This window comes from Helianthus annuus, chromosome 3 (assembly GCF_002127325.2).
Source record: "Helianthus annuus cultivar XRQ/B chromosome 3, HanXRQr2.0-SUNRISE, whole genome shotgun sequence".
NCBI lineage: Eukaryota > Viridiplantae > Streptophyta > Magnoliopsida > Asterales > Asteraceae > Helianthus > Helianthus annuus.
The window spans coordinates 98,545,950-98,556,696 of record NC_035435.2 but is presented as its reverse complement, the minus strand read 5'-3'; the positions used below and the strand labels follow the sequence as shown (position 1 = coordinate 98,556,696).

At 38.0% G+C, this 10,747-nt stretch overlaps 1 long non-coding RNA gene across 1 annotated transcript; it reads right to left on the bottom strand.

The window, feature by feature from the left end:
- Positions 1-796: 796 nt before the first annotated feature.
- LOC110929102 lies at positions 797-3,570 on the bottom strand. Its single transcript, XR_002586841.2, has 4 exons — positions 3,418-3,570; positions 2,728-2,800; positions 1,187-1,242; positions 797-1,091 (listed from the first exon to the last, which is right to left on the bottom strand). It is a non-coding gene; the product is annotated as an uncharacterized LOC110929102 (long non-coding RNA).
- Between the last annotated feature and the right edge of the window lie 7,177 nt (positions 3,571-10,747).

The following is a 10,747-nucleotide window of genomic DNA, read 5'->3' as shown; positions in this document are numbered from 1 at the left end:
TGAATTCACAATTCACGTAGCTAGTCGCACGGATTGCTCAAGAAATAAACAACCAATCATGTAACCATCACGTATGTCATAACAAACATAGTTCGTACTATCACACAAGTTGTAACAAGTATCCATACCGACACACATTCACATTGCTAGTTAGGGCCGTACAAGCATGTTTCGTTTAATTGCTTGTATCTCATTTACCAATCACCAAAGAACGGGACCTAATCAATTAACATGCCTTAGCTTAACTTACTATCTACACACATAGTTTATTCACAAACACATCAAGCCCAATATTAAACATGTGCGGCCCAAAACCAATGGATTACATGGAACTGTTCATCCTAATTTAACATACCGTCCGAGAAGTATGTGTGTGTGGTTCGACAAAATAAGTGTGGCCCATTAACTTAAACAGCCCAAATTATGAATGGTTCAATATTATTACCTATTAGAATAGGGCGGCCCAGCCAGTTAAAGTTCCAAACAGAATTGCGGCCCATCTCACCATGCACCGTTCCATGTATGATGTAACCCAAAAGTATTAAAAGTCCTCTAATCAAACATGTGTTCCACTCAAAAACTCACGACATACATGGCAGCCTACTGTACCCCTAATGCAATTGATATGTAAATTCATTATGTGTGAGGGCATCAAAGGTCACATGTGGTGTGGGTAATTATGCAGCCCAATTTACAACACAATCAACAATACCTACTTTTTATAAATAGTGGGAAACCCGCGCGTTGCGGCGAGGTCGACAATAAGGGAGTGGGAAAATAAGTCAAGCCTTCAAACGATTCCAAAAAAAAAATGCGTGTAAAAGCCCCCGCACTTCATGGCAATGCAAGGTTTTACCGCCTACATGGGATAGTTAATTGATGTATGTTTCATTCTATATACATTCTGGCACCCAAAAAAAATCTAGAGGGGTTTTTAGTTTACATTAAACATACGAAGCGCAAGTTGTAATATAAAAGATACGAATCAAGAAAGATCCCGGTTTTCGCCATTCGTTTTCCAGCAAGTAATGCCATTGCGGATCCTAACCCAAAGCCACACCTGCCAGCACCCTTGATCTTACATCGCAAACCTGGAAAGTAACCGTTTACACACAACAGAAAGTTAGAAGTAAAAGATTGAAAATATGTCACATGCCACGGAATAGAACATTGTCCTTTTACGTACATATAACGACGAAAAGGCACCTGGTCGTGCACCTCGGTTCCCTCCAAACGCTCCACCTGACAGATATTGTAACAATGCTTCATGTCAATAACTAAAATATCTCAAAAAAATCTATGCAATAGTGAGTCAAAAAATGGAAACTGCATATAAACTTTAACCATTGTTGCACTTTTTCAAGGGTCCAAGATCAAGTATTGAATTTCAAATCCCAATTCAAGTACTTCAGGTTCAATCTTAGGTTCAACCTTTATTGTTATCAACAATAATGTTGATTATGAATGAAATCTTGAATCAATTAGATTCCATTTTGAGATCAATTATCAATGTAATATGAGTTTCAGCTAACCATATAAACCCATTTCGTTGCAAAACTTTAATCACAAATAATCAAAGTTTTGGACTTTAATGAAAGAAATACAACAAAAAGCCATTATTTTTAATGAGACGTGAATATCATAAACCTAAAGTTTGATATACCCATGGCCATGATAAGCTTTGAGAGTTTTTTTTTAATTATTTCTGGATAATTCAACATATAAAACGATCTGAAAGTTAGGCGTCTAAATTAGCACGCGGTTGGGCCCACCTTCCCAGTTCGACCTGCATTATTATGGGTTCTTTTGGGTTTCTGGTCGGACCCGCACTGGGACGGATTAAAACAAATAACGAGGGTGAACCCGCTCTAACACAACCTTTTCTAACCCGAACTAATTTGATACGCGTTTAAAAGCTACTCATTCTTAACCAATTCACATGTTTCAACCCTTTATATAATCCGACCATACAATTTTGCCATTCATGATCTTAAGTGAAAAGTCAATTTTGCATCATTTATTATTTCATACTCCATCAATCCCTTGTAATTTTGTTTTTGAAAGATAGAATGTGAAGCCAGGCTGGGCTTGAGCTCGAACTTAGACGAGCCAGCTCAGCTTGATTATTTTTCCGAGCTAAAAAGTCGAGCTTGAGCTCGAGCTCAGCTCATAAAAACTTCGAGCCAGCTCAAGCCAGATCGTTAATTTATTTTTAATTTTGTTTACAAGTATAGATAACATAAAAAACAAAAATAAAAAAATGAACACACATTTCTAAAATACATATATATACACACACACATACATACGAGCCATCGACTCGAGCCACGAGCTGAGCACCCCTGGCTCGAGTTCGACTCGATTACAAAACGAGCTGGCTCGGCTCAGCTTGAAAACAAAACGAGCTTTTATTGAGCGAGTTTCAAGCGAGCCACGAGCTTTATGAACACCCTTAGAATCCACTATAAATAATCAGTTTGAAATATGTGATCTCAAAGCTGTTTATTGAAAACAGCTTATTTTCACTCTCAAATAAGTAGATAAGCATATACATGCTTTTTCATCCAAACACTTTAAAGTGGTTGTCTGTTTTAGAAAAACGCAATGAGCATATAAGTTGTATAAATGAGCTATAATCCCAAACAACCCTAACTTTATGAGATTCAATCTACGCTTCCTAGTCAGGAAAAAATAAACAGTGAAGTAAAAAAGTAAACAAATTGTTACCTCTTGACAAGCTCGTTCAATGGTTTTGCATTCTGAACCACATTGTCCTTCAGAATCTTGTTCAACAAACAAGCTGCTAGTGGACCAGATCAAAAGATAAGATACCAGCCAAAGAATCAAACAATGTTCCATTTGTTTATACTTTATACCAATTTACAGGTACAATTACATCTATCACCCATATCAAACAAATTTCAACGTCTACATTCTTGATTCTACTTTTATATACATGGAAAACAGTGATTCAAACATCAAAACCCCCTGTCTTACAGTAATTGCAGCCATAAAACGCAAACCTTAACCCAATAATTAACAAACACAGATCACGAATTGATGCTGAAACAACTGAGACCCATTATTCAAAATCACCTCTAAGGTTTAGCTTAATTTTACACCATCAAACTTCCTAATTAATTCCCTAAGTAGTTAAGGCATTTGAACAAACACCTTATCTGCATCCCCAATCGAGATAATTTAAAGGCTCAAATGCAAAATAACAACATAGCATATAATTGGTTCATCTTACAGAAAAGAGAACTCATGAAGCTGTAAATTTACTTAATTTATTCAAGACACATACTTTACGACAAACACCCATTAGGAAAGAGAACTCATGAAGCTGTAAAGAGAACTTAAATGAGCAAGTGAGATCGAGATGTAAAAGGGTATTATGAAGAGGAGAAAGGATACCTGGATTATTGATGGGTCTCTCCTCGGTGTCGTTGTGTTTTCATCGGCCATTGTTTTCACTTCAAGATTCTTGGTTTTCAAATAGCAATTAGGGGTCGGTGAAGTAAATGTTGAATTCAATCAGGGTTATATGGCTGTAATTATGGGAGTTATGGAAGTGATGGGTCGGAGCATGGTTGTAAAAGTCACTAGGCGCTCCCTAGTCGGTCGATCGGGGAGTTGAGAGTACTCGGCCTAGGCGGAGAGTACTCGGGGAGTACTTGGACATCTTAAATTATAAAGAAATTATTTTTTAGAAATTAAATATATGTCAAATAACATAAATTTACTAATATCTATAACAAAATACGTGAAAATGATATTCATTCTTTAATATGATAGGCATAGAAATTATGTTTTATTATTTTGTAAGTCAAACTCGACCTGAGTTGACCTACTAGATACGATTTTGGCCGAGGTTGACCGTGTTTGACCGATTCCGAGTAATTAGGCGGAGTCAAAGAAAGTCGTCTCGGCAGCCTACCTTGTAGCGACTACTCGGGGAGTACTCGGCCTTGGAAACCTTGTTTTACAACCATGGGTCGGAGTATTAATCCAATTAATAACTACGCTGACGGTTGCAATTTGGAAGAGGTGATGAAAAATTAAATCTCTATTGTATTGGCTTCCACTATCTTGTAAATGTTGCTTCAAAACTTGTATATAAGGGTAGAAAAGGAAGAAAATTGTAAAAATATAGGAATTTGTTCTAGCTTTTGGTATGCCATCTTAAAAAGTTGGGGTTAAATTACTATTTTAGACATGGGAAATGCTTATATATAGTATATAGATATAGATAGATATAGATATAGATAGATACATTGTCATCACGGCAGCCAAGAAAGGTCAACAACCATCTTATCAACATACATTATCACATCATTTAAGTCTCATAATATTAATAACAGATTCATTAATTTGACAACACACATGGCCCCCCACATCCTATTAAGTGCGTGACATGCATTCCCTGTGTTGTACCCTAAGCATGTCTAGTTGTACATTATACCCTTATACAATTAGCAACTTGGGTTGCCTCTATAAGGATGGAAAAAGGATGGAAAGACGCGACCTTTAAAAACCCAAACTTCCACCGTTTCAATTTGATGTTACCGAAGCGTTCCATTATATTATATACATAGAAATCCTAACTTAAGACAGGGACGGAAGAAGTAATAGACACACCCTTTGAAAAGGTAACAGCCCCACCGTCTATTTTTTTTTAAACAAAACTAGGCACCACCATGCAATGTATATAATCTCCATACAAATCATCCCATCCAGTAAATGAAAAGGCATACAAAGTAAATTCACCATACACCCAATTCATATTGATATGATGTACCGAATAGAAGAAACAACACAAGAGCGACAAATCCTAGACGGTGATGAAACCCAGCGAAGAAAACGGCGAAGAAACGATTATCAACGGAAAACATGTCCGCCGGCCACGAACCACGGCCGCCTACTCGATCCAACATCAGACACTTCCGTCAACTAACCGACGCCACCGTTAAAATGGAAATATCAATAGAAACTTCTTAAATACGACGTCACGTATTGGAACAACCAATAACAATGTAAAAGATATATACTTCTATTCTCAAACCCTACCGGTGATAATGAAAACCGACAAGAACATTTAAAAGCCGTCGTGACTTAATTTGATAACCAAACCGACGCACCGCTCACGCATCTCCTGCAACCACCGTTCCCTATATAACCTCCGAAGCCACCAAAATTCTACAGCCATGGCGGTTACCGTTTTCCGGTCATGGTGGTTATGGAGAGAGATCGTCAGGGCCGACAGTTGTGGCGCTGATGGTTGATGAAGACTTTAGGATTTACAAAATTGAACGACGGTGGTCGTGGTGAACCGCTGACGGTGATGTGATGGTTGTGGTTCGGCGTTGGTGTTGTTGAGGGGGTAGCGACGGTTTGATGGTGGTGATGTAGTGGCTGCGGCTATGTGGTTGTGGTGGCGTTTCTTGGTTCCATTGTTGAATGTGTAGAAGAAACTGTCAAATCTGTTCTTGAATGTATTTTGGTTGTACAGATTTGGTGTGGTGGTATTTGAATTATGTTTGACTGTTTGTTACTTTGCCGCCCACAGTTTTAGCATCTCCCAACTTTATACAGAGTGTATATACATCTATTATAAACCAAACACCATCATTTAATAACCCAATTATTATATAGATTTTTAGATGAATGCATGATTATTTCATAATTTAATTGTGTTGGTTTACGTTAGAATTAATCAAACTTTGTATTTAGTAGAATTGGTTTTTCTATTCAAAAGGGGGTGGCGGCGCAACTTGTTGCCCGACTACCTGCCATTGCTTTGTAATTGCCCTTTTTCGTGTGAGGTTTTGTTAAAAAAAAAAAAAAAGTGATTTAAAGTTATCTTGTTTTAAAGATAAAAAGGGTATGTTATTTCGAAATTGAATTGAAACATTAGATAACCAAACAATTGAAACCTTTTATTTGATATAATGTGAAAATTTTGTTGTTTTGTTCGAGGTTAAATAATCTTTAAGTGTTTGTATATCTAAAAGTTTAGACTCAGATATATATTAAATTTGTTTTATACAAACTATAAATGTTGAATCGATCGGGTTTACATTTTTAGCAATAATATGTTCAAAGTTAACAATCTTATATTCCTTCTGAATAACAAACCTAAAACATGGTAGATACCTGAATCGATTAGCACCACCACTTCATTCATTGTCTATCTTCCAACTAGCCAAACCTTAGTCTTTACAACGAGCTTTGGTTTACCAAACATATAATATATCATTCTAGAAAAAAATAAATTGACATATGTATAAAAATTGGCATACGATTTTTGCTTTAAATTAACATAACAAATACGATGTTTACCTTAAAATACCCAAACCGTAACATCTCTCCTCATAATAAAAGGTTAAACTAATTGTTGATCTTCAAAGAAAAAATATAAAAGTTGTTATTTGTTATATATTATGCTAGAATATTTCTAGGAGATAGATGAATATTTGTTGTGTATGTTTAAATATTTTTATCATTTATGTATAAAAAAAACAAACCGCATTTATTTTTATGGTTCTTGATAGATCGATTTAATTTTTTTCGACATTTCGGTTTTCTATGTTGAAGCGAGTGTCCGGATCATAACGAATCAATGTTATCCTTTTGAATTAGTTATTCTTTCAAGATGTTAACTTTTAATTTGTGTTTGGTTTACCAGTCCCGCCGCAACGCGCGGGTTAACGTCAACTCGTTTCCATGAAAACACAACACAAACCTTGATTTCCCAGCTTAGATTTTAAACACTTATATCACAATTCATTAGTTCATTCAATCATTCATCGCATTTATTCAAGTATCTCTACTGCTGAAAATAATTAGCACACTTTTAGTTATCTGATTATCTATCATATAACAAATTGTTTAATCTAATACAAAGTCCAACACTCCCAGCCCAAATTAATCCTACAGCCCAACAGGAAGATGTAATCAGCTGAACGTGCAACCCTTTGTTCGGTTCGGCCCAACCAACACTCAACCCCTGCGGCCCACTCTTATTACCCAGCCCATGCCATAAACTAAAAGTTGTCAGCCAAGTTCACTAAGTTTACATGTGCTTGTTATCGGCCCAATGTTTTGCATGTGATTTGTATCAGAAGTCATGAAGCCCATGTGTTAGACTTAATGACCTGAATTCATGTCGGTCAATTAAAAGTTTAAAGTTTAATATATGAGATGATTAACTGTTTGTCGGACATTAAATGTCCATTTGAAATCTGTCCATTTATATTTCCAATTCATAAGATCAAGTGTCTAATTCATGTGAAGTATAAGGGTTGTTGGCCACATAAATTTTTGAAAGTTAATATCAATTCACAGAATAGGACAAACTCATTCAATATTGCAGATTTCAAATCATGAGTATGACAACCATAATTATCACAACATTGACCAGCCAACTCTCAACATTACTACCATAATCCCCCCCCCCCCCCCACTAGTTTTGTTCATATCGGTTACATGACTGAACAGTTTGCATATCCATTTCTTCCCACAAATCAAAGCCACTAATTCAATCATGATAACTATCAACAGTTTGCTTAGACTATAACTTCTCTTAACTTCACATGAAACCCTAATCATTGGACCAATCATATGCATTACCTAATATTTTTGATTACTCATACTTTTCATGATCTAACCATCAAGTCATTCACGTGATCTCATATACATGCTGACATCGTTCACACTTAAATACATAATCAGAATTCATCAAACAATTCTAATCGCTAATTATTATTCTAAATCAATTAGCCATTATCACATAATCCGTAGACAAGGCCCTACATCATGGTTTCTATTTCATAAGCACGTTCTAATCAACACATATTTTCATAATCATGCATTCAAATAATCATTTAACAAACAACCCTAGTCCTTCTATACCATCTTTCGATCACACATGTTTCTGGCAAAAATTCTAGATTACACAAGGATTATAGTCACACATACTATTAAATTGATAAATCCGTATAGAGCCAAACAATCAACATAAATCATCGCGAGAACGTATTCACTAACCGAGAGATTGTATGGTTATCAGGCAAGAACGTATTCCACAGGGAAGAAGGGTTTCAGCTGGAAGGAGGTGCCGTCGACTTCAAGGGACGATAAGAGATGTTAGGGTTTGCTTGCTTCCTGTTTTGATGTATTGTGAGGGAATACACGAAGTTGTGTGTGTGTATACGCCTAGGGATGAACCAAGCCCAGCTTGTGGGTTTCGTTTGGGCCCATATCGATACACCATTGATATGGGTTTGGGCCGCGTACCAGTTAACAAGATAATAAGAGTGTGCGGCCCGGTTCGATTTGTGCGACCAAGATTTCACAATACAAACATACTCCCTGCACACATACATACGTAAGCCCACACATACAATTTCACTCAACGTAGCAATCATCCAATTAGCATAACACAGGTTACAACGAAATACGAGATGCGAAAAGGAAATCGGTACAAGAGAATGGCTTCTAAAATACGAGTTGTCACATCATCCCCAACTTGAAAGAAATTTCGTCCCGAAATTTGATAAGCAATGCAGAGGAGTGAAGCGATAGATCAGGATGACTGCGGATGTCCTAGGGTGCCACATTTGTGGTCTGTGAAAACTACACACTTCGTTCCATAGAGGTAGTGTCTCCAGATTTTCAGCACGAAAACCACAGCACCCAACTCAAGATCATGAGTCGTGTAGTTCTTCTCGTGAACTTTCAATTGTCTAAACGCATATGCTATAACTTTGCCTCATTGCATGAGAACACAACCAAGGCCTAAGTTGGATGCATCGCAGTAGACAACGAAATCATCGTTTCCCTCGGGCAGAGATAGAACAGGAGCATCACATATCTTCTGTTTCAGCGTTTGGAACGCTTCTTCTTGCTTGGGTCCCCACTCAAAAGGCTTATTCTTCTGAGTCAAAGCAGTGAGTGGAACCGCAATCTTCGAGAAGTTCTAAATAAAACGACGATAATAACCAGAAAGACCAAGCAAAGATCGAATCTCTGTCGGTATCGTTGGTGTATTCCAATCCTTAATTGCTGCAATTTTGGATGGATCCACATGGATACCCTGCTCGTTGACTATATGTCCCAAGAACTGAACTTCTTTAAGCTATAATTCACACTTGGAGAATTTAGCAAAAAGTTGTTCCTTCTTCAGGAGTTCCAAAGTTAAACGAAGGTGTTGCTCGTGATCGGCTCGAGACTTTGAATAAATAAGAATATCATCGATGAACACAATGATGAACTTGTCTAAATAAGGTTTACAGACCATATTTATTAAGTCCATAAAGATAGCTGGAGCATTCGTCAAACCAAAAGGCATGACTGTGAACTCGTAATGCCCATATCTCGTGCGGAAAGCAGTTTTGGGAATATCTTCTTTGAATACACGAAGTTGATGATACTCAGAACGCAGGTCGATCTTGGAAAAGCATGAAGCACCTTGCAGCTGGTCGAAAAGATCGTCAATTCGAGGTAGGGGATATCGATTCTTGATGGTAAGCTTATTAAGCTCACGATAATCGATACACATTCGAAAAGATCCATCTTTCTTTTTCACAAAGAGGACAGGAGCTCCCCAGGGTGAATAGCTCGGACGGATGAATCCTTTATCAGATAACTCTTGAAGCTGTTTCGATAACTCTTGCATCTCAGACGGTGCAAGACGATAAGGTGCTTTCGCAATCGGGTTGGCATTGGGTACAAGGTCAATATGAAACTCGACTTGACGAACTGGAGGCAAACCAGGCAGTTCATCAGGAAACACCTCTGGATAATCCCGAACAATCGGAATATCCTGAATACTCTTGCTCTTGCCTTTCTCCTCGGTGACATGTGCCAGGAAAGCAACATATCCTTTTCGTAGATAGCTTTGGGTTTTCGTGCACGACATGAGTTTCAATCCACCAGATGGTTTCTCGCCACGAACCTCTAGGACATCACCAGACGAAAGAGGAATACGAATGATCTTATCGAAACAAACAACCTCGGCATGATGTTTGGTTAACCAATCCATTCCAACGATAATGTCAAAACTCCCAAGTTGCATCGGCGTGAGGTCAATAGGAAAAAGATGGTTATCGAGGTTCAATTGACAACCATGAAGAACAGAATCGAGTACGAGAGGTTTACCAATAGCAACTTCGACAGATAAGGGTTTCCTCAGTTTAGTTCTAGGTATCTCAAGTAAAGGCTCAAAGGATAACGAAACAAAACTCCTATCGGCACCAGAATCGAAAAGAACAGATGCAAGTTGATTGTTAACAAGGAACGTACCGTTAATAACCTCGTTGTACGCCCTCGCTTCATTCGCGTTCAGATTGAATGCTCGTCCACGAGCGGGATTCACATTCGCGATCGCATTCGGATTTGCATTAACCAACCTCGGGCAGTTGTTGCGGAAATGACCCATTTCTCCGCAATTAAAACACGAACCAGGTGGGAACCTCGCAGCATTCCCTTGAGCTTGTGCTAGAACCTGAGCAGCTTGATTTTGACCAAAATGACAAATGTTGGCCAAATGCCCAAGTCTACCACACGTAGCACACTGTTTACAGGCCTGTTGGGCAACATGGTGACCATTACATCGAGCACAGTGAGGTGCGATACCAGCATATGCTTTCTTTGCAGGAGGTTGAGTTGGTGGGTTCTGAGCAGTCTGTACTGTAACAGCAAAGTTCTGAGCACCCTTTCGCTTTCTCGACTTCTTCGACGACTC